Source organism: Pristiophorus japonicus, unplaced genomic scaffold (assembly GCF_044704955.1).
Source record: "Pristiophorus japonicus isolate sPriJap1 unplaced genomic scaffold, sPriJap1.hap1 HAP1_SCAFFOLD_511, whole genome shotgun sequence".
NCBI classification, from domain to species: Eukaryota; Metazoa; Chordata; class Chondrichthyes; family Pristiophoridae; genus Pristiophorus; species Pristiophorus japonicus.
In genome coordinates this window covers 368,573-391,913 of record NW_027254417.1, presented here as the reverse complement: position 1 = coordinate 391,913, position 23,341 = coordinate 368,573, and the positions used below count along the sequence as shown (strand labels likewise).

The following is a 23,341-nucleotide window of genomic DNA, read 5'->3' as shown; positions in this document are numbered from 1 at the left end:
GCTATTTTTGTTGAAAACATCTGTAATCTTTAACTTTTTCCTGTAATATCAGATTGATTATCCGACAGAACGTGAAACCGGATTCTTCCTCCAGAAAATCTGCATGACCTGCCGAGATTTACATATTTATCTGTTTTTATTCATTCTATTTCCGTGTCCCTTTTAAGGGGATTTGCTGTCTGTCCGAGATCATTCTCTGTCTCTGTAAAATGGTGTGCTCTCAAACCCTCATCATTCTGTGTCTGTTTAAAAGGGATGTGCTGTCTGTCCCAGATTTCCAATTTCAAATTTCAAAACCTGCCTTTGGAGGTTAAGGAATTTTAGTTTGTTTGTGTGTTTCAGACTGGGCTGGTTTTACGTCCCTCCCTCCTTCCTTCCTGCCTGTCTATCAACTGTGGCTTCAATAACAGTCTCTGCGCCGAGTGGTCCTCAGCTCCACTGCACAATTGCCTTCAGGGATGATCGAAATCTCACTTTATTCTTTGAAAAGGGAACTGCTGTCAGTCAAGGGTCATTCTGCATCAGGGTAAAAGGGATGTCCTTGCAATCCCGGATCATTCTGCGTCTGTTTAAATGGGCTGGGTGTCAGTTCCGGTTCATAATCTTTCCCTTTAAAACGGATTTTCTCGTAAACCCGGGTCATCCTGTATTGTTTGAGAAGGAATATGATTTCAGCTGCAATGACCGAATTGTTAAACTATAGTGTTCCAATTTACATTGGGGTTGCCTGCGCCGGTGCGCACCCAGATCGCAGTGCATCTGTTCATTCACTCGAAATATGTTCATCTTTTCCTAAATCCACTCCTTGATATTGCAGTTGCCCCGAATTTGCTCGCAATATACACAACAACACAATGAATGGCGCTGGCAGCGGCCGCGTGTCCTAATGGATAAAGCGTCTGACTTCGATTATAACTTCAAAGTTATCAGAAAATTGCAGGTTCGAGTCCTGCCGTGGTCAAATTAGCTCGCTACTGAAATTTTATATTCTTTGTTGTGATTCTGCTGAGAAACCAACCATCTCTTCCAGTCACTCACCTGAAGTGAAGGAAGGCTGTTTGCTGAAAGAATCTCATGGCAAGTTTTCATCATTGTCGATCTGCATGCACGGGCAGAGCAAGCTGTGAAGTGGACTTTCTTGCACATTATTTCTGTTTGGATACAAAAAGCAGGAGATTGAATGGCTGACGATGTCTTATAGCAGAGACGAGGTGGCCGAGAGGTTAAGGCGATGGACTGCTAATCCATTGTACTCTGCACGCATGGGTTCGAATCCCATTCTCGTCGTCGTTGGCTTGCAGCTTTACCACTTTTTGACATTCACATTTAACCTCATCGCCAAATTCCCCTTTTACTTACAGGGATGCTGTACTTTCTTCATGTCATGTCTCAAATTAATAATATATTCGTCAAAAGGAGAAGAGTTGCAGTACAATGGCGAGGGGCACTAATTAGATCGGTATCTGAGAGACAACACATGCACGATGGGCCATAATATCATTTCTCACCACCGTCAGAATCTGAGAGCTCCGCTTTTCACTGTCGGCGACTCGTTGGTCCACGGTTATGATTCTCCCTTCGGAATGATCTCATTTGAAATGCAAGAGGTCACGGGCCAAATCCCGGACGAGCACCACCATGTTTTACTCAAAGTTTCGCTTCTAACAGCCGCTCGACATGTGAGAAAACAGACATATTTCACGTTAAAACGTGTGAGTTTACGCCGATGTTCCCTTAGCATCCAAATCCCAGAGCAAAGTGAAACCCGCCAAACTGAGTAAAGTTAAAATATCTCAGAGGTACTCGGCTCTGTGACTCGTTGGATAACCTAAAGCCTTGTTTCGTTCCGGCCGATACTTGATCAGTATATCTTCCTGTCTGTACGCATAAGTTCACCTCAATTGGGATAAGCATACATTCAGCGTCAATCTCCACCTCTGCCCTGAATATGAGTGCGTCCTGTGTCTCTAGAGCTGAAAAGATGAGAGAAGCTGCCTTTTGAATTCGTCCCTTGGTTGCCGAATTCAAAGCGGACAGGAAATCAATCCGGTCTGGCAAAGCTGCCTGGTCTGATTAAAAGGCGGTGATACCCTATATTGTAGGCATGTTCTCGTCTTCTGGCCTCAACATTAGGTTCAACGTATCGGATGATAAGCACCGCTCCCATTGTCTGGTAATGGTTCTGCTGTTCCCACTAACACCTCCTCTGGACCATCCTTTGTTACGTTATTGCCCGATTACCACCCACTATGCCTTTCTCCATTGTGCCATGTATTGTTTAATCACTCATGCGTTCCGCTGTATCACAGACGTTCCCATTTGAACTTTCTCGCTGCATATTTTTTCAAGGCGCTATTTTTGTTGAAAACATCTGTAATCTTTAACTTTTTCCTGTAATATCGGATTGATTATCCGACAGAACGTGAAACCGGATTCTTCCTCCAGAAAATCTGCACGACCTGCCGAGATTTACATATTTATCTGTTTTTATTCATTCTATTTCAGTGTCCCTTTTAAGGGGATTTGCTGTCTGTCCGAGATCATTCTCTGTCTCTGTAAAATGGTGTGCTCTCAAACCCTCATCATTCTCTGTCTGTTTAAAAGGGATGTGCTGTCTGTCCCGGATTTCCAATTTCAAATTTCAAAACCTGCCTTTGGAGGTTAAGGAATTTTAGTTTGTTTGTGTGTTTCAGACTGGGCTGGTTTTACGTCCCTCCCTCCTTCCTTCCTGCCTGTCTATCAACTGTGGCTTCAATAACAGTCTCTGCGCCGAGTGGTCCTCAGCCCCACTGCACAATTGCCTTCAGGGATGATCGAAATCTCACTTTATTCTTTGAAAAGGGAACTGCTGTCAGTCAAGGGTCATTCTGCATCTGGGTAAAAGGGATGTCCTTGCAATCCCGGATCATTCTGCGTCTGTTTAAATGGGCTGGGTGTCAGTTCCGGTTCATAATCTTTCCCTTTAAAACGGATTTTCTCGTAAACCCGGGTCATCCTGTATTGTTTCAGAAGGAGTATGATTTCAGCTGCAATGACCGAATTGTTAAACTATAGTGTTCCAATTTACATTGGGGTTGCCTGCGCCGGTGCGCACCCAGATCGCAGTGCATCTGTTCATTCACTCGAAATATGTTCATCTTTTCCTAAATCCACTCCTTGATATTGCAGTTGCCCCTGATTTGCTCGCAATATACACAACAACACAATGAATGGTGCTGGCAGCGGCCGCGTGGCCTAATGGATAAGGCGTCTGACTTCGATTACAACTGCAAAGTTATCAGAAGGTTGCAGGTTCGAGTCCTGCCGTGGTCAAATTAGCTCGCTACTGAAATTTTATATTCTTTGTTGTGATTCTGCTGAGAAACCAACCATCATTTCCAGTGACTCACCTGAAGTGAAGGAAGGCTGTTTGCTGAAAGAATCTCATGGCAAGTTTTCATCATTGTCGATCTGCATGCACGGGCAGAGCAAGCTGTGAAGTGGACTTTCTTGCACATTATTTCTGTTTGGATACAAAAAGCAGGAGATTGAATGGCTGACGATGTCTTATAGCAGAGACGAGGTGGCCGAGAGGTTAAGGCGATGGACTTCTAATCCATTGTGCTCTGCACGCAAGGGTTCGAATGCCATTCTCGTCGTCGTTGGCTTGCAGCTTTACCACTTTTTGACATTCACATTTAACCTCATCGCCAAATTCCCATTTTACTTGCAGGGATGCTGTACTTTCTTCATGTCATGTCTCAAATTAATAATATATTCGTCAAAAGGAGAACAGTTGCAGTACAATGGCGAGGGGCACTAATTAGATAATATCTGAGAGACAACACATGCACGATGGGCCATAATATCATTTCTCACCACCGTCAGAATCTGAGAGCTGCGCTTTTCACTGTCGGCGACTCGTTGGTCCACGGTTATGATTCTCCCTTCGGAATGATCACATTTGAAATGCAAGAGGTCACGGGCCAAATCCCGGACGAGCACCACCATGTTTTACTCAAAGTTTCGCTTCTAACAGCCGCTCGACATTTGAGAAAACAGACATATTTCACGTTAAAACGTGTGAGTTTACGCCGATACTCCCTTAGCATCCAAATCCCAGAGCAAAGTGAAACCCGCCAAACTGCGTAAAGTTAAAATATCTCAGAGGTACTCGGCTCTGTGACTCGTTGGATAACCTAAAGCCTTGTTTCGTTCCGGCCGATACTTGATCAGTATATCTTCCTGTCTGTACGCATAAGTTCACCTCAATTGGGATAAGCATACATTCAGCGTCAATCTCCACCTCTGCCCTGAATATGAGTGCGTCCTGTGTCTCTAGAGCTGAAATGATGAGAGAAGCTGCCTTTTGAATTCGTCCCTTGGTTGCCGAATTCAAAGCGGACAGGAAATCAATCCGCTCTGGCAAAGCTGCCTGGTCTGATTAAAAGGGGGTGATACCCTATATTGTAGGCATGTTCTCGTCTTCTGGCCTCAACATTAGGTTCAACGTATCGGATGATAAGCACCGCTCCCATTGTCTGGTAATGGTTCTGCTGTTCCCACTAACACCTCCTCTGGACCATCCTTTGTTACGTTATTGCCCGATTACCACCCACTTTGCCTTTCTCCATTGTGCCATGTATTGTTTAATCACTCCTGCGTTCCGCTGTATCACAGACGTTCCCATTTGTCCTTTCTCGCTGCCTATTTTTTCCAGGCGCTACTTTTGTTGAAAACATCTGTAATCTTTAACTTTTCCCTGAAATATCGGAATGATTATCCGACAGAACGTGAAACCGGATTCTTCCTCCACAAAATTTGCACGACCTGCCGAGTTTTACATATTTATCTGTTTTTAATTCATTCTATTTCCGTGTCTCTTTTAAGGCGATTTGCTGTCTGTCCGAGATCATTCTCTGTCTCTGTAAAATGGTGTGCTCTCAAACCCTCATCATTCTGTGTCTGTTTAAAAGGGATGTGCTGTCTGTCCCAGATTTCCAATTTCAAATTTCAAAACCTGCCTTTGGAGGTTAAGGAATTTTAGTTTGTTTGTGTGTTTCAGACTGGGCTGGTTTTACGTCCCTCCCCCTTCCTTCCTGCCTGTCTATCAACTGTGGCTTCAATAACAGTCTCTGCGCCGAGTGGTCCTCAGCCCCACTGCACAATTGCCTTCAGGGATGATCGAAATCTCACTTTATTCTTTGAAAAGGGAACTGCTGTCAGTCAAGGGTCATTCTGCATCTGGGTAAAAGGGATGTCCTTGCAATCCCGGATCATTCTGCGTCTGTTTAAATGGGCTGGGTGTCAGTTCCGGTTCATAATCTTTCCCTTTAAAACGGATTTTCTCGTAAACCCGGGTCATCCTGTATTGTTTCAGAAGGAGTATGATTTCAGCTGCAATGACCGAATTGTTAAACTACAGTGTTCCAATTTACATTGGGGTTGCCTGCGCCGGTGCGCACCCAGATCGCAGTGCATCTGTTCATTCACTCGAAATATGTTCATCTTTTCCGAAATCCACTCCTTGATATTGCAGTTGCCCCGAATTTGCTCGCAATATACACAACAACACAATGAATGGTGCTGGCAGCGGCCGCGTGGCCTAATGGATAAGGCGTCTGACTACGATTACAACTGCAAAGTTATCAGAAGATTGCAAGTTCGAGTCCTGCCGTGGTCAAATTAGCTCGCTACTGAAATTTTATATTCTTTGTTGTGATTCTGCTGAGAAACCAACCATCTCTTCCAGTCACTCACCTGAAGTGAAGGAAGGCTGTTTGCTGAAAGAATCTCATGGCAAGATTTCATCATTGTCGATCTGCATGCACGGGCATGCAAGCTGTGAAGTCGACTTTCTTGCACATTATTTCTGTTTGGATACAAAAAGCAGGAGATTGAATGGCTGACGATGTCTTATAGCAGAGACGAGGTGGCCGAGAGGTTAAGGCGATGGACTGCTAATCCATTGTGCTCTGCACGCATGGGTTCGAATCCAATTCTCGTCGTCGTTGGCTTGCAGCTTAACCACTTTTTGACATTCACATTTAACCTCATCGCCAAATTCCCCTTTTACTTACAGGGATGCTGTACTTTCCTCAGGTCATGTCTCAAATTAATAATATATTCGTCAAAAGGAGAACAGTTGCAGTACAATGGCGAGGGGCACTAATTAGATAGGTATCTGAGAGACAACACATGCACGATGGGCCATAATATCATTTCTCACCACCGTCAGAATCTGAGAGCTGCGCTTTTCACTGTCGGCGACTCGTTGGTCCACGGTTATGATTCTCCCTTCGGAATGATCACATTTGAAATGCAAGAGGTCACGGGCCAAATCCCGGACGAGCACCACCATGTTTTACTCAAAGTTTCGCTTCTAACAGCCGCTCGACATGTGAGAAAACAGACATATTTCACGTTAAAACGTGTGAGTTTACGCCGATGTTCCCTTAGCATCCAAATCCCAGAGCAAAGTGAAACCCGCCAAACTGAGTAAAGTTAAAATATCTCAGAGGTACTCGGCTCTGTGACTCGTTGGATAACCTAAAGCCTTGTTTCGTTCCGGCCGATACTTGATCAGTATATCTTCCTGTCTGTACGCATAAGTTCACCTCAATTGGGATAAGCATACATTCAGCGTCAATCTCCACCTCTGCCCTGAATATGAGTGCGTCCTGTGTCTCTAGAGCTGAAAAGATGAGAGAAGCTGCCTTTTGAATTCGTCCCTTGGTTTGCCGAATTCAAAGCGGACAGGAAATCAATCCGGTCTGGCAAAGCTGCCTGGTCTGATTAAAAGGCGGTGATACCCTATATTGTAGGCATGTTCTCGTCTTCTGGCCTCAACATTAGGTTCAACGTATCGGATGATAAGCACCGCTCCCATTGTCTGGTAATGGTTCTGCTGTTCCCACTAACACCTCCTCTGGACCATCCTTTGTTACATTATTGCCCGATTACCACCCACTTTGCCTTTCTCCATTGTGCCATGTATTGTTTAATCACTCCTGCGTTCCGCTGTATCACAGACGTTCCCATTTGAACTTTCTCGCTGCATATTTTTTCAAGGCGCTATTTTTGTTGAAAACATCTGTAATCTTTAACTTTTTCCTGTAATATCGGATTGATTATCCGACAGAACGTGAAACCGGATTCTTCCTCCAGAAAATCTGCATGACCTGCCGAGATTTACATATTTATCTGTTTTTATTCATTCTATTTCCGTGTCCCTTTTAAGGGGATTTGCTGTCTGTCCGAGATCATTCTCTGTCTCTGTACAATGGTGTGCTCTCAAACCCTCATCATTCTGTGTCTGTTTAAAAGGGATGTGCTGTCTGTCCCAGATTTCCAATTTCAAATTTCAAAACCTGCCTTTGGAGGTTAAGGAATTTTAGTTTGTTTGTGTGTTTCAGACTGGGCTGGTTTTACGTCCCTCCCTCCTTCCTTCCTGCCTGTCTATCAACTGTGGCTTCAATAACAGTCTCTGCGCCGAGTGGTCCTCAGCTCCACTGCACAATTGCCTTCAGGGATGATCGAAATCTCACTTTATTCTTTGAAAAGGGAACTGCTGTCAGTCAAGGGTCATTCTGCATCAGGGTAAAAGGGATGTCCTTGCAATCCCGGATCATTCTGCGTCTGTTTAAATGGGCTGGGTGTCAGTTCCGGTTCATAATCTTTCCCTTTAAAACGGATTTTCTCGTAAACCCGGGTCATCCTGTATTGTTTGAGAAGGAATATGATTTCAGCTGCAATGACCGAATTGTTAAACTATAGTGTTCCAATTTACATTGGGGTTGCCTGCGCCGGTGCGCACCCAGATCGCAGTGCATCTGTTCATTCACTCGAAATATGTTCATCTTTTCCTAAATCCACTCCTTGATATTGCAGTTGCTCCGAATTTGCTCGCAATATACACAACAACACAATGAATTGTGCTGGCAGCGGCCGCGTGGCCTAATGGATAAGGCGTCTGACTTCGATTACAACCGCAAAGTTATCAGAAGATTGCAGGTTCGAGTCCTGCCTTGGTCAAATTAGCTCGCTACTGAAATTTTATATTCTTTGTTGTGATTCTGCTGAGAAACCAACCATCTCTTCCAGTCACTCACCTGAAGTGAAGGAAGGCTGTTTGCTGAAAGAATCTCATGGCAAGATTTCATCATTGTCGATCTGCATGCACGGGCAGAGCAAGCTGTGAAGTGGACTTTCTTGCACATTATTTCTGTTTGGATACAAAAAGCAGGAGATTGAATGGCTGACGATGTCTTATAGCAGAGACGAGGTGGCCGAGAGGTTAAGGCGATGGACTGCTAATCCATTGTGCTCTGCACGCATGGGTTCGAATCCAATTCTCGTCGTCGTTGGCTTGCAGCTTAACCACTTTTTGACATTCACATTTAACCTCATCGCCAAATTCCCCTTTTACTTACAGGGATGCTGTACTTTCCTCAGGTCATGTCTCAAATTAATAATATATTCGTCAAAAGGAGAACAGTTGCAGTACAATGGCGAGGGGCACTAATTAGATAGGTATCTGAGAGACAACACATGCACGATGGGCCATAATATCATTTCTCACCACCGTCAGAATCTGAGAGCTGCGCTTTTCACTGTCGGCGACTCGTTGGTCCACGGTTATGATTCTCCCTTCGGAATGATCACATTTGAAATGCAAGAGGTCACGGGCCAAATCCCGGACGAGCACCACCATGTTTTACTCAAAGTTTCGTTTCTAACAGCCGCTCGACATGTGAGAAAACAGACATATTTCACGTTAAAACGTGTGAGTTTACGCCGATGTTCCCTTAGCATCCAAATCCCAGAGCAAAGTGAAACCCGCCAAACTGAGTAAAGTTAAAATATCTCAGAGGTACTCGGCTCTGTGACTCGTTGGATAACCTAAAGCCTTGTTTCGTTCCGGCCGATACTTGATCAGTATATCTTCCTGTCTGTACGCATAAGTTCACCTCAATTGGGATAAGCATACATTCAGCGTCAATCTCCACCTCTGCCCTGAATATGAGTGCGTCCTGTGTCTCTAGAGCTGAAAAGATGAGAGAAGCTGCCTTTTGAATTCGTCCCTTGGTTGCCGAATTCAAAGCGGACAGGAAATCAATCCGGTCTGGCAAAGCTGCCTGGTCTGATTAAAAGGCGGTGATACCCTATATTGTAGGCATGTTCTCGTCTTCTGGCCTCAACATTAGGTTCAACGTATCGGATGATAAGCACCGCTCCCATTGTCTGGTAATGGTTCTGCTGTTCCCACTAACACCTCCTCTGGACCATCCTTTGTTACATTATTGCCCGATTACCACCCACTTTGCCTTTCTCCATTGTGCCATGTATTGTTTAATCACTCCTGCGTTCCGCTGTATCACAGACGTTCCCATTTGAACTTTCTCGCTGCATATTTTTTCAAGGCGCTATTTTTGTTGAAAACATCTGTAATCTTTAACTTTTTCCTGTAATATCGGATTGATTATCCGACAGAACGTGAAACCGGATTCTTCCTCCAGAAAATCTGCACGACCTGCCGAGATTTACATATTTATCTGTTTTTATTCATTCTATTTCAGTGTCCCTTTTAAGGGGATTTGCTGTCTGTCCGAGATCATTCTCTGTCTCTGTAAAATGGTGTGCTCTCAAACCCTCATCATTCTCTGTCTGTTTAAAAGGGATGTGCTGTCTGTCCCGGATTTCCAATTTCAAATTTCAAAACCTGCCTTTGGAGGTTAAGGAATTTTAGTTTGTTTGTGTGTTTCAGACTGGGCTGGTTTTACGTCCCTCCCTCCTTCCTTCCTGCCTGTCTATCAACTGTGGCTTCAATAACAGTCTCTGCGCCGAGTGGTCCTCAGCCCCACTGCACAATTGCCTTCAGGGATGATCGAAATCTCACTTTATTCTTTGAAAAGGGAACTGCTGTCAGTCAAGGGTCATTCTGCATCTGGGTAAAAGGGATGTCCTTGCAATCCCGGATCATTCTGCGTCTGTTTAAATGGGCTGGGTGTCAGTTCCGGTTCATAATCTTTCCCTTTAAAACGGATTTTCTCGTAAACCCGGGTCATCCTGTATTGTTTCAGAGGGAGTATGATTTCAGCTGCAATGACCGAATTGTTAAACTACAGTGTTCCAATTTACATTGGTGTTGCCTGCGCCGGTGCGCACCCAGATCGCAGTGCATCTGTTCATTCACTCGAAATATGTTCATCTTTTCCTAAATCCACTCCTTGATATTGCAGTTGTCCCGAATTTGCTCGCAATATACACAACAACACAATGAATGGTGCTGGCAGCGGCCGCGTGGCCTAATGGATAAGGCGTCTGACTTCGATTACAACCGCAAAGTTATCAGAAGATTGCAGGTTCGAGTCCTGCCGTGGTCAAATTGGCTCGCTATTGAAATTTTATATTCTTTGTTGTGATTATGCTGAGAAACCAACCATCTCTTCCAGTCACTCACCTGAAGTGAAGGAAGGCTGTTTGCTGAAAGAATCTCATGGCAAGATTTCATCATTGTCGATCTGCATGCACGGGCATGCAAGCTGTGAAGTGGACTTTCTTGCACATTATTTCTGTTTGGATACAAAAAGCAGGAGATTGAATGGCTGACGATGTCTTATAGCAGAGACGAGGTGGCCGAGAGGTTAATGCGATGGACTGCTAATCCATTGTGCTCTGCACGCATGGGTTCGAATCCAATTCTCGTCGTCGTTGGCTTGCAGCTTAACCACTTTTTGACATTCACATTTAACCTCATCGCCAAATTCCCCTTTTACTTACAGGGATGCTGTACTTTCCTCAGGTCATGTCTCAAATTAATAATATATTCGTCAAAAGGAGAACAGTTGCAGTACAATGGCGAGGGGCACTAATTAGATAGGTATCTGAGAGACAACACATGCACGATGGGCCATAATATCATTTCTCACCACCGTCAGAATCTGAGAGCTGCGCTTTTCACTGTCGGCGACTCGTTGGTCCACGGTTATGATTCTCCCTTCGGAATGATCACATTTGAAATGCAAGAGGTCACGGGCCAAATCCCGGACGAGCACCACCATGTTTTACTCAAAGTTTCGCTTCTAACAGCCGCTCGACATGTGAGAAAACAGACATATTTCACGTTAAAACGTGTGAGTTTACGCCGATGTTCCCTTAGCATCCAAATCCCAGAGCAAAGTGAAACCCGCCAAACTGAGTAAAGTTAAAATATCTCAGAGGTACTCGGCTCTGTGACTCGTTGGATAACCTAAAGCCTTGTTTCGTTCCGGCCGATACTTGATCAGTATATCTTCCTGTCTGTACGCATAAGTTCACCTCAATTGGGATAAGCATACATTCAGCGTCAATCTCCACCTCTGCCCTGAATATGAGTGCGTCCTGTGTCTCTAGAGCTGAAAAGATGAGAGAAGCTGCCTTTTGAATTCGTCCCTTGGTTGCCGAATTCAAAGCGGACAGGAAATCAATCCGGTCTGGCAAAGCTGCCTGGTCTGATTAAAAGGCGGTGATACCCTATATTGTAGGCATGTTCTCGTCTTCTGGCCTCAACATTAGGTTCAACGTATCGGATGATAAGCACCGCTCCCATTGTCTGGTAATGGTTCTGCTGTTCCCACTAACACCTCCTCTGGACCATCCTTTGTTACATTATTGCCTGATTACCACCCACTTTGCCTTTCTCCATTGTGCCATGTATTGTTTAATCACTCCTGCGTTCCGCTGTATCACAGACGTTCCCATTTGAACTTTCTCGCTGCATATTTTTTCAAGGCGCTATTTTTGTTGAAAACATCTGTAATCTTTAACTTTTTCCTGTAATATCAGATTGATTATCCGACAGAACGTGAAACCGGATTCTTCCTCCAGAAAATCTGCATGACCTGCCGAGATTTACATATTTATCTGTTTTTATTCATTCTATTTCCGTGTCCCTTTTAAGGGGATTTGCTGTCTGTCCGAGATCATTCTCTGTCTCTGTAAAATGGTGTGCTCTCAAACCCTCATCATTCTGTGTCTGTTTAAAAGGGATGTGCTGTCTGTCCCAGATTTCCAATTTCAAATTTCAAAACCTGCCTTTGGAGGTTAAGGAATTTTAGTTTGTTTGTGTGTTTCAGACTGGGCTGGTTTTACGTCCCTCCCTCCTTCCTTCCTGCCTGTCTATCAACTGTGGCTTCAATAACAGTCTCTGCGCCGAGTGGTCCTCAGCTCCACTGCACAATTGCCTTCAGGGATGATCGAAATCTCACTTTATTCTTTGAAAAGGGAACTGCTGTCAGTCAAGGGTCATTCTGCATCAGGGTAAAAGGGATGTCCTTGCAATCCCGGATCATTCTGCGTCTGTTTAAATGGGCTGGGTGTCAGTTCCGGTTCATAATCTTTCCCTTTAAAACGGATTTTCTCGTAAACCCGGGTCATCCTGTATTGTTTGAGAAGGAATATGATTTCAGCTGCAATGACCGAATTGTTAAACTATAGTGTTCCAATTTACATTGGGGTTGCCTGCGCCGGTGCGCACCCAGATCGCAGTGCATCTGTTCATTCACTCGAAATATGTTCATCTTTTCCTAAATCCACTCCTTGATATTGCAGTTGCTCCGAATTTGCTCGCAATATACACAACAACACAATGAATTGTGCTGGCAGCGGCCGCGTGGCCTAATGGATAAGGCGTCTGACTTCGATTACAACCGCAAAGTTATCAGAAGATTGCAGGTTCGAGTCCTGCCTTGGTCAAATTAGCTCGCTACTGAAATTTTATATTCTTTGTTGTGATTCTGCTGAGAAACCAACCATCTCTTCCAGTCACTCACCTGAAGTGAAGGAAGGCTGTTTGCTGAAAGAATCTCATGGCAAGATTTCATCATTGTCGATCTGCATGCACGGGCAGAGCAAGCTGTGAAGTGGACTTTCTTGCACATTATTTCTGTTTGGATACAAAAAGCAGGAGATTGAATGGCTGACGATGTCTTATAGCAGAGACGAGGTGGCCGAGAGGTTAAGGCGATGGACTGCTAATCCATTGTGCTCTGCACGCATGGGTTCGAATCCAATTCTCGTCGTCGTTGGCTTGCAGCTTAACCACTTTTTGACATTCACATTTAACCTCATCGCCAAATTCCCCTTTTACTTACAGGGATGCTGTACTTTCCTCAGGTCATGTCTCAAATTAATAATATATTCGTCAAAAGGAGAACAGTTGCAGTACAATGGCGAGGGGCACTAATTAGATAGGTATCTGAGAGACAACACATGCACGATGGGCCATAATATCATTTCTCACCACCGTCAGAATCTGAGAGCTGCGCTTTTCACTGTCGGCGACTCGTTGGTCCACGTTTATGATTCTCCCTTCGGAATGATCACATTTGAAATGCAAGAGGTCACGGGCCAAATCCCGGACGAGCACCACCATGTTTTACTCAAAGTTTCGCTTCTAACAGCCGCTCGACATGTGAGAAAACAGACATATTTCACGTTAAAACGTGTGAGTTTACGCCGATGTTCCCTTAGCATCCAAATCCCAGAGCAAAGTGAAACCCGCCAAACTGAGTAAAGTTATAATATCTCAGAGGTACTCGGCTCTGTGACTCGTTGGATAACCTAAAGCCTTGTTTCGTTCCGGCCGATACTTGATCAGTATATCTTCCTGTCTGTACGCATAAGTTCACCTCAATTGGGATAAGCATACATTCAGCGTCAATCTCCACCTCTGCCCTGAATATGAGTGCGTCCTGTGTCTCTAGAGCTGAAAAGATGAGAGAAGCTGCCTTTTGAATTCGTCCCTTGGTTGCCGAATTCAAAGCGGACAGGAAACCAATCCGGTCTGGCAAAGCTGCCTGGTCTGATTAAAAGGCGGTGATACCCTATATTGTAGGCATGTTCTCGTCTTCTGGCCTCAAAATTAGGTTCAGCGTATCGGATGATAAGCACCGCTCCCATTGTCTGGTAATGGTTCTGCTGTTCCCACTAACACCTCCTCTGGACCATCCTTTGTTACGTTATTGCCCGATTACCACCCACTTTGCCTTTCTCCATTGTGCCATGTATTGTTTAATCACTCCTGCGTTCCGCTGTATCACAGACGTTCCCATTTGAACTTTCTCGCTGCATATTTTTTCAAGGCGCTATTTTTGTTGAAAACATCTGTAATCTTTAACTTTTTCCTGTAATATCGGATTGATTATCCGACAGAACGTGAAACCGGATTCTTTCTCCAGAAAATCTGCACGACCTGCCGAGATTTACATATTTATCTGTTTTTATTCATTCTATTTCCGTGTCCCTTTTAAGGGGATTTGCTGTCTGTCCGAGATCATCTCTGTCTCTTTAAAATGGTGTGCTATCAGACCCTCATCATTCTGTGTCTGTTTAAAAGGGATGTGCTGTCTGTCCCGGAATTCCAATTTCAAATTTCAAAACCTGCCTTTGGAGGTTAAGGAATTTTAATTTGTTTGTGTGTTTCAGACTGGGCTGGTGTTACGTCCCTCACTCCTTCCTTCCTGCCTGTCTATCACCTGTGGCTTCAATAACAGTCTCTGCGCCGCGTGGTCCTGAGCCCCACTGCACAATTGTTTCAGTGATGATCGAAATCTCACTTTATTCTTTTAAAAGAGAACTGCTGTCAGTCAAGGGTCATTCTGCATCTGGGTAAAAGGGATGTCTTTGCAATACCGGATCATTCTGTGTCTGTTTAAATGGGCTGGTTGTCATTTCCGGTTCATAATCTTTCCCTTTAAAACGGATTTTCTCATAATCCCGGGTCACCCTGTATTGTTTGAGAAGGATTATGATTTCAGCTATTGTTAAACTATAGTGTTCCCATTTACATTAGGGTTGCCTGCTCCGGTGCGCACCCAAATCGCAGTGCATCTGTTCATTCACTCGAAATATGCTCATCTTTTCCTAAATCCACTCCTTGATATTGCAGTTGCCCCGAATTTGCTCGCAATATACACAACAACACAATGAACGGTCCTGGCAGCGGCCGCGTGGCCTAATGGATAAGGCGTCTGACTTCGGATACAACCGCAAAGTTATCAGAAGATTGCAGGTTCGCGTCCTGCCGCGGTCAACTTAGCTCGCTACGTGAAATTTTATATTCTTTGTTGTGATTCTGCCGAGAAACCAACCATCTCTTCCAGTCACTCACCTGAAGTGAAGGAAGGCTGTTTGCTTGAAGAATCTCATGGCAAGTTTTCATCATTGTCGATCTGCATGGACGCGCAGAGCAAGCTGTGAAGTGGACTTTCTTGCACATTATTTCTGTTTGGATACAAAAAGCAGGAGATTGAATGGCTGACGATGTGTTTTCGCAGAGACGAGGTCACCGAGAGGTTAAGGCGATGGACTGCTAATTCATTGTGCTCTGCACGCATGGGTTCGCATCCCATTCTCGTCGTTGTTGGATTGCACCTTGACCAAGTTTTGACATTCACATTTGATCTCATCGCCAAATTCCCCTTTGAATGACAGGGATGCTGCACTTACCTCATGTCATGTCTCAAATTAATATTATATTCGTTAAAAGGAGAACAGTTGCAGGACAATGGCGAGGGGCACGAATTAGATTGGTCACTGAGGGACAGCACAAGCACGATCGGCCGAATATCGTTTCTCACCAACGTCAGAATCTGAGAGCTGCGCTTTTCACTGTCGGCGGCTCGTTGGTCCACGGGTATGATTCTCGCTTCGGAATAATCACATTTGAAATGCGAGAGGTCACGGGCCAAATCCCGGACGATCCCCGCCATGTTTTACTCAAATTTCCGCTTCTAACAGCCGCTCGACATGTTAGAAAACAGACGTATTTCACGTTAAAACGTGTGATTTTACGACGATGTTCCATCAGCATCCAAATCTCAGAGCAAAGTGAAACCCGCCAAAGTGAGTAGAGTTAAAATATCTCAGAGGTATTCGGCTCTGTGCCTCGTTGCATCACCTAAACCCTTGTTTGGTTCCGGCCAATACTTGATCAGTACATCTTCCTGTCTGTACGAATAAATTCACCTCAATTGGGATAAGCATACATTCAGCGTCAATCTGCACCTCTGCCCTGAATATGAGTGCGTCCTGTTTCTCTCGAGCTGAAAAGATGAGAGAAGCTGCCTTATGAATTCGTCCCTTGGCTGCCGAATTCAAAGCGGACAGGAAATCAATCCGGGCTGGCAAAGCTGCCTGGTCTGATTAAAAGGCGGTGACACCCTTTCTTGTAGGCATGTTCTCGTCTTCTGGCCTCAACATTAGGTTCAACGTATCGGATGATAAGCACCGCTCCCATTGTCTGGTAATGGTTCTGCTGTTCCCACGAACACCTCCTCTGGACCATCCTTTGTTACGTTATTGCCCGATTACCACCCACTTTGCCTTTCTCCATTGTGCCATTTATTATTTAATCACTCCTGCGTTCCACTGTATCACAGACGTTCCCATTTGACCTTTCTCGCTGCGTATTTTTTCCAGGCGCTATTTTTGTTGAAAACATCTGTAATCTTTAACTTTTTTTGAAATATCGGAATGATTATCCGACAGTTCGTGAAAACGGATTCTTCCTCCACGAAATCTGCACGACCTGCCGAGTTTTGCATATTTATCTGTTTTTATTCATTCTATTTCCGTGTCCCTTTTAAGGGGATGTGCTCTCTGTCCGAGACCATTCTCTGTCTCTTTAAAATGGTGTGCTATCAGACCCTCATCATTCTGTGTCTGTTTAAAAGGGATGTGCTGTCTGTCCCGAATTTCCAATTTCAAATTTCAAAACCTGCCTTTGGAGATTAAGGAATTTTATTTTGTTTGTTTGTTTGTGTAAGCTAGAGTGTGTGCAAACGTGCTGTGCGATCTTACTGTCAAGTGAAAAAAATGCATTACATGCAACTTGAAACCATACTGATTTGATTGGCCACTCCTTCGCGGACTCTCTGACGGTAGATGAAACTGCTGTGGGATTTTGCTATTCCACATCTGAAAGAATGGAAAATACACAAGTTAGAAATATAGCGATTTTAGGCAGGGCTTGCGTGTGGGCTGTGTGACATGATGACATCCTCCATACTTATTTTCAAATTCAAATTAAATCAATCCAAGACAAGACATGTCTGACTGACTGACTTTGTTTATACATGTATATATATATGTGCATATTTATATATAATCCCAAATTTTTAAATTATAAAATAAATATGCTTTTTCTGTTCTGCCTGCGCTGGGCTCTCTTACATTTGACCTCTTTCACAGCACAAGCAGCTGCTGTCAGATCCAGCAGAAAGACACACCCGACTTTAAAACATCGCCCTTGTAGCCCACATCTTCCCTCATGGCTTGTCTTCCACCATGGGCTTACTGTGTTTGGGTATTTATTGACTGCACCCCTCATTTCCAATGGAATTCTTCTAGTCACACAGCCTTCGTTCAATCAAAAAATACATAGATTATGAATCAATTATTTATTTATTTAAAACAACTCAAATTAATTTTTTTTTAAATACAATTTAAATGCATTTATTTTCTTAAAATGTTAAATAATTATATATTTCAGACTGGGCTGGTTTTACGTCCCTCCCTCCTTCCTGCCTGTCTATCACCTGTGGCTTCAATAACAGTCTCTGCCCCGCGTGGTCCTGAGCCCCTATGCACAAATGCCTTCAGGGATGATCGAAATCTGACTTTATTCTTGAAAAAAAGGGAACTGCTGTCAGTCAAGGGTTATTCTGCATCTGGGTCAAAGGGATGTCCTTGCAGTCCCGGATCATTCTTTGTCTGTTTAAATGGGCTTGTTGTCAGTTCCGGTTCATAATCTTTCCCGTTATAACGGATTTTCTCAAAAACCCGGGTCATCCTGCATAGTTTGAGAAGGAGTATGATTTCAGCTGCAATAACCGAATTGTTAAACTGTTGTGTTCTAATTTATATTGGGCTTGCCTGCGCCGGTGCGCACCCAGATCGCAGTGCATCTGTTCATTGACTCGAAATATGCTCATCTTTTCCAAAATCCACTCCTTGATATTGCAGTTGTCCCGAATTTGCTCGCAATATACACAACAACACAATGGATGGTGCTGGCAACGGCCGCGTGACCTACTGGCCCCTTGACTATCCATTGTTGGAATATTATTCGTGTCCTCTCACGTAAAGATTAATAGAAAATATTTTTTCAGAGTTTCTGCCATCTCCATGTTTCCCATTATTAACTCCCCGGTCTCGTCCTATTAGGGACCAAGATTTAAACTAGCCACGATTTTAATGTTTATATAGCGACAGAAACTCTTGCTATCTGTTTTTATCTTTCGTGCATCTAGTCTATGTTCCCATTCTTAATCATTTTTTGTCAACAATTGTTGGCTTTTAAACGCTTCCCAATCTTCAGCCTCCCACCAGTTTTGGCCACATTGTCTGTCCTTGTTTTTAATTGGATTCCGTCCTTTATTTCTTTTGTTATCCACGGAAGGCCATCTTTTCTCTTTCGCCGTTTCTTCCTCAGTGGAATATATTTTTCTGGAGATTCGTGAAATATTACCTTTTATGTACACCGCTGTTCGCCAACTGTTCATCAAGCTAATGATTTGGCATGAGGTTTGGTTTTATAAAGTTAAAATAGAATTAACAAGTGTATAATGCATCCAGGGCAAGACGCGAACCTGCAAACTTCCGATAACATTCTGATTTATATAAGAATCACACACCTTATTATTTAAGTCACATCGCATCTGCACTTAACATTCATCTAATGAGAGATTAAAGCCCTGATAATATTTATATCACTTCCATTATTTACACTCCAACAGCGGATGTGAACCATTCACTTATTGAAATATGAGAAGTCCGGGAGACCAAATACAATGCAAGCGTTTCCTCTCGTCCTCCTTTCCTGCTTTTCTGCTGCACTCAGGTAACTTCGTTGCCTCTTGTCCTCCACAGAAAAGCTCATAATTCCATTAAATTAAACTATAGCTGAGGCTCTTAATCTATGCCGTTGACTGCATTTCACCAACTCCCTCCCACTTCGGTGCCAAACTTTTGCTCGCGAGCTGTCTCCTTGAGGAGTGTCCCCCATTCGCTATTTCGACCGCCACTGCCATTACCTTCACCAATCGGCTGCTGAAATCCTGACCATGCCTTCGTTATCTTACTTGTCCACTCCAACGCTCTCCTTACTGGCCTCCCACGATTTACCCTACGTAAACTTGAGGTCGTTCCAAAACTCTCTGGCTGTATCCAAATTCCCATCAATCCCATTTACCCAGCACCCTGATGCTCGCTCACCGATATTGGCTCGCGCTGAAGCAATTCTTGGATTTCAAAATTGCCATTGTTGTTTTCACATCTCCGTTATGATCCCGCCCCTCCCAATGCCATTAATCTCCTCCATCCCCATAACCACTGGAGATATAGGAACTCTTCTAATTCAGCCATCTTGAATATCCCTGATTATAATCGTTCAACAATCGCTGGACATTCCTTCAGCTGCCTTAACCCTCATCTCTGGAATTCCTTCTCAAACCTCTCCTCCTCTCCCCACGACTTTAGGACGCTTTTTAACCTAGCTCTGTGACCAAGCTTTTGCTCATCTAGTCTAATTTCTCCTTCTGTGGTTTGGTATCAAATTATCGTTTTATATGATAAGAACATGAAACCATAAAAAATAAGAGAAGTAAGCCATTTGGCCGCTCGAGCTCACTCTGTCATTGTATTTGATAACGGCTCATCTGATCATGGACTAAGCTCTTCTTCCCATCCCGCACACCATAACCCTTATTGTTCAAAAATATGTCCATCCCCACCTGAAATATATTTGATGACCCAACCTTCAAAGTTATCTAGAACAGAGAATTCCATAGATTTACAACCCTCTGAGTGAAAAACATTATAATCTCAGTTTTATATGGGCGGCTCTTTATTCTGAGACTACGTCCCATCGTTTTAATTTCCCCTATGAGTGGAAATATCCTCTGTGCATCCACCTTTTCGAGCCCCCTCATTATCTCACAAGTTTCGATATCATCACCGCTCATTCCCCTGAAACTGCAATGAATACTGGCCCACACCTACCCAACCTATCTGCATAGGTCAACCTTCTCATCTCCGAAATCATTCTAGTGAGCCTTCTCTGAACAGACTCCAATGCAAATATATCCCTCATAACTACAGGTACCAAAACTGCATGCAGTACTCCTGGTGAAGCCTCACTAATAATCTGTAAATTTGTAGCGGGACTTCTCTGCTTTTACACTCTATCCCCCTTGCAATAAAGGCCAACATTCCATTTTTGCTCCTGATTAATTGCAGCACCTGCATAAGAATATTTTTTTGCTTCATGCACAAGGCTCCCCAAGTCTTTCTGTACTGCAGCATTCGCAACTTTTCTCAATTTAAAATTTAATTTGGTTTCCTATTTTTTCTGCCAAAGTGGATAACCTCACAATATCGCACATGATTCGCCGTCTGCCAAATGTTTACCCACTCATTAGCCTGTCTATCTCACTTTGCAGATGTTTTATGTCCTCCTCACAATGTGCTTTTCCATCTATCTTTGTATATTCAACACATTTGGCTAAATTACACTCGGTCCTTTCATCCAAGACATTAATACAGATTGTAAATAGTTGAGGACCCAAAAGCCGAGATCCTGCGGCACCCCATTTATTCCGACTCTCTGTTTTTTGTTATTTAGCCAATGTTAATACATTACTCCCAAACCTATGAGCTTCTATCTTTTGCAGTAACCTATTATGTGGCAATTTATCGAATGCCTTTTCGAAGTCTAATTACACCACATGCACTGCTTCCTCCATATTCACCTGCTACTTACATCCTCAAAGCACTCCAGCAAATTTGTCAGGCATGATTTCCCTTTCAGAAAACAATGCCGATTCTGCTTTATTGCATCACGCTATTCCACATATCCCACAATGTGGGAACAGCCGGCTCAAGGGGAGAAAAATAGAGTGGAGACAGGGATTCATCAGTTCCGTGGGGCACGAAAAAGGTTGAAACGATGGTTTTACTTGGCTCTGCGGGGTTGGGGAACTATGCGGTTGGCGGCCGTGTGGGACGATCCGCAGAGGAGGGTAAGATCAGTGAAAGTCTTGGAATCTGTGGGCTGATGTTCGCTGATGGGCCAGGGTGAGCGAGGATGAGGTTTGGGTCTAAGGGCAACTATTAATGATGAAACACCGTGATAGTTTTTATTTCTGTTTCTTTCAAAAAGACATAAGTATTAGAAGCAGGATTTGCCATTCGGCCCCTCGAGCTTGCTGCGCCATTCAATGAGGTCATGGCTGATTTTCTACCTCAACCCTACTGTCCTGCTTTGTCCCATATTCCTTGATGCCATTAATATCCCAAAATCTATCGATCGCTGTCATGAATATATTCAAAGACTGAGCCTCCACAGCCCTCTGGGGTATCTAATTCAAAAAGATTCAGCACCCTCTGAGTGAAAATGTTTCTCCTCGTTTCAGTCCTAAAGAGCAGATCTTTTATTCTGAGACAGTGTCCCCTGGTTCTAGACTCCCAAGACAGAATAAACCTCCTCTCTGCATTTATGCTGTCAAGCACTGTCAGAATGTTGTCTATTTCAATGAGTTGCCTTCTCATTTTTCTAAACTTGAGCGAATATATTCCTAGTCTACTCAATCTCTCCTCATCGAACAATCCCAACATCCCAGGAATCAGTCTGGTGAACTTTCCTTGCTCCCTCTCTATGCTTCCTGAGCTTCGCAGACCAAAACTGGACACATTCATTGCACTCCAAACAAATTAACGGCTGTGAACATTTCACTGATTGAGAAACTAAAATTCCAAAGTTAATCTGCATTCCGTACGCTTCCTCTGCTGCCGTCAGGAAGTTTCTTGGCTTCTTGACTTCCTTGCAAATCCTCCTCAATCCCATAACTTAAACAACAGTCCATTAATCTAAACCGCTGACTGCATGCAATCAAACCCGTCCTCACAGGCAGCCAACCTTTTACCACTGAGCTATGGAGTATCCCACGTGCGTCACATCAGCCATCTTAACACTTGCCTCTGCGCAGCTACTGCTGAAATCCTTATCCATGCATGTGTTGCCTCTGGACTGGACTATTCCAATGCACTCCTGGCTGGCCACCCACGTTCTACGCTATGTAAACTTGTGCTCATCCAAAAAATTGACTGCCTGTCTCCTAACTGGCACCAAGCCCGTTCACCCATCGCCCCTGTGCTCGCTGACCTAAATTGGCTCCCGGTTAAGAAACTCATAGGATTATAAAATCTCATCCTTGCTTCCAAATCGCTCCATGACTTCGCCCCTCCATATCTGTCATCTCCTCCAGCTCCATAACCCCGTGACATATCTTCACTCCTCCAATCCTGTCTCGTTGTGCATCCCTGATTATAATCACGCAACCAATCAGCTTCCTGGGCCCTTTTCTCTGGAATTCCATTACAAGATCTCTGAATCCCTCTAACTCTTTCTCGTCATAGAATAATAGAAATAATACGACACCGAGGGAAACCATTTGTGCCATTGTGTCTCTGCCCGCTGACAAATAGCTAACCAGCCGAATCCAACACCCAACACGAAGTCCGTAGCCCTGTAGGATACGGTTCTTTAAGTGCACATCCAAGAACCTCATAAATAGTGGTGGTGGTTTCTGCGTCTCCATCCTTTCAGCAACTGAGTTCCAGACACCCATCATCATCTGGATAAATGTATTCCCCACAACTCCTCTCTAATCATGATACCAACTACTTTGCTTCGATGCGCCTGGTTTTTGACCCCTCTGCTAAGGCAAATGTGCTTTCTAATATCCTTGCTACCCAATTCTATCTAGGGCTCTCATATTTCATGCACTTCAATTCAATCTTTCATCAGCCTCCCCAGTTCCAAACAAAGTAAAACACAGTTCATCCAATCTTTCCTCATAGCTTCAATTTTGCAGTCGATGCAACATCCTCGTAATATCCTCTGTAGCCTCTCGAGTGCTATCAAATATTTCCTGTAATGTAGTAACCAGAACTGGAGCAGCACTCTAGCTGTGCCCTAACTGTTGTTTTGCAGTTGTACCGTAACTTTCTTGCGCTTACATTCTATCCCTTATCTAAAAAGTAAAGGATTCCATATGCCATTTGTACTAATTAATCGACCTGTTCTCTAACTTTAAGGATCTGAGGGCATACACTCGAAGGTCCCTCTGTTCCTCCACACCTCTCACTATCCTGCTATTTTGAGAATCTTGTTGTACCTCCCCAATTGCATTAGCTCACACTTCTCTGGATTGATTGCCATTCCCTCTTTTCGACCTAACTGACTGGCCAATCGATATCTTCCTGCAGTCTAAACTTCCCACTTCATTGTCGACCACAAAGACAATTTTTGTTTCATTTG

The 23,341-nt window shown here is 43.9% G+C and overlaps 12 non-coding genes across 12 annotated transcripts; all 12 read left to right on the top strand.

Moving 5' to 3' along the window:
• The first annotated feature begins 1,205 nt into the window (after nt 1–1,205).
• On the top strand, nt 1,206–1,287 carry trnas-gcu (transfer RNA serine (anticodon GCU)). The gene has a single exon. It is a non-coding gene; the product is annotated as a tRNA-Ser (tRNA).
• Nucleotides 1,288–3,223: 1,936 nt separating this feature from the next.
• trnar-ucg (transfer RNA arginine (anticodon UCG)) lies at nt 3,224–3,312 on the top strand. Its single transcript is given in 2 exon segments — nt 3,224–3,260; nt 3,277–3,312. It is a non-coding gene; the product is annotated as a tRNA-Arg (tRNA).
• Nucleotides 3,313–3,556: 244 nt separating this feature from the next.
• On the top strand, nt 3,557–3,638 carry trnar-ucu (transfer RNA arginine (anticodon UCU)). The gene has a single exon. It is a non-coding gene; the product is annotated as a tRNA-Arg (tRNA).
• Nucleotides 3,639–5,573: 1,935 nt separating this feature from the next.
• On the top strand, nt 5,574–5,662 carry trnar-acg (transfer RNA arginine (anticodon ACG)). Its single transcript is given in 2 exon segments — nt 5,574–5,610; nt 5,627–5,662. It is a non-coding gene; the product is annotated as a tRNA-Arg (tRNA).
• Nucleotides 5,663–5,905: 243 nt separating this feature from the next.
• Nucleotides 5,906–5,987, top strand: trnas-gcu (transfer RNA serine (anticodon GCU)). The gene has a single exon. It is a non-coding gene; the product is annotated as a tRNA-Ser (tRNA).
• A 1,937-nt stretch (nt 5,988–7,924) lies between these two features.
• trnar-ucg (transfer RNA arginine (anticodon UCG)) lies at nt 7,925–8,013 on the top strand. Its single transcript is given in 2 exon segments — nt 7,925–7,961; nt 7,978–8,013. It is a non-coding gene; the product is annotated as a tRNA-Arg (tRNA).
• A 244-nt stretch (nt 8,014–8,257) lies between these two features.
• Nucleotides 8,258–8,339, top strand: trnas-gcu (transfer RNA serine (anticodon GCU)). The gene has a single exon. It is a non-coding gene; the product is annotated as a tRNA-Ser (tRNA).
• A 1,936-nt stretch (nt 8,340–10,275) lies between these two features.
• On the top strand, nt 10,276–10,364 carry trnar-ucg (transfer RNA arginine (anticodon UCG)). The gene is given in 2 exon segments: nt 10,276–10,312; nt 10,329–10,364. It is a non-coding gene; the product is annotated as a tRNA-Arg (tRNA).
• A 243-nt stretch (nt 10,365–10,607) lies between these two features.
• trnas-gcu (transfer RNA serine (anticodon GCU)) lies at nt 10,608–10,689 on the top strand. Its single transcript has one exon. It is a non-coding gene; the product is annotated as a tRNA-Ser (tRNA).
• Nucleotides 10,690–12,625: 1,936 nt separating this feature from the next.
• On the top strand, nt 12,626–12,714 carry trnar-ucg (transfer RNA arginine (anticodon UCG)). The gene is given in 2 exon segments: nt 12,626–12,662; nt 12,679–12,714. It is a non-coding gene; the product is annotated as a tRNA-Arg (tRNA).
• Nucleotides 12,715–12,958: 244 nt separating this feature from the next.
• trnas-gcu (transfer RNA serine (anticodon GCU)) lies at nt 12,959–13,040 on the top strand. The gene has a single exon. It is a non-coding gene; the product is annotated as a tRNA-Ser (tRNA).
• A 1,923-nt stretch (nt 13,041–14,963) lies between these two features.
• trnar-ucg (transfer RNA arginine (anticodon UCG)) lies at nt 14,964–15,052 on the top strand. The gene is given in 2 exon segments: nt 14,964–15,000; nt 15,017–15,052. It is a non-coding gene; the product is annotated as a tRNA-Arg (tRNA).
• Nucleotides 15,053–23,341: the final 8,289 nt, after the last annotated feature.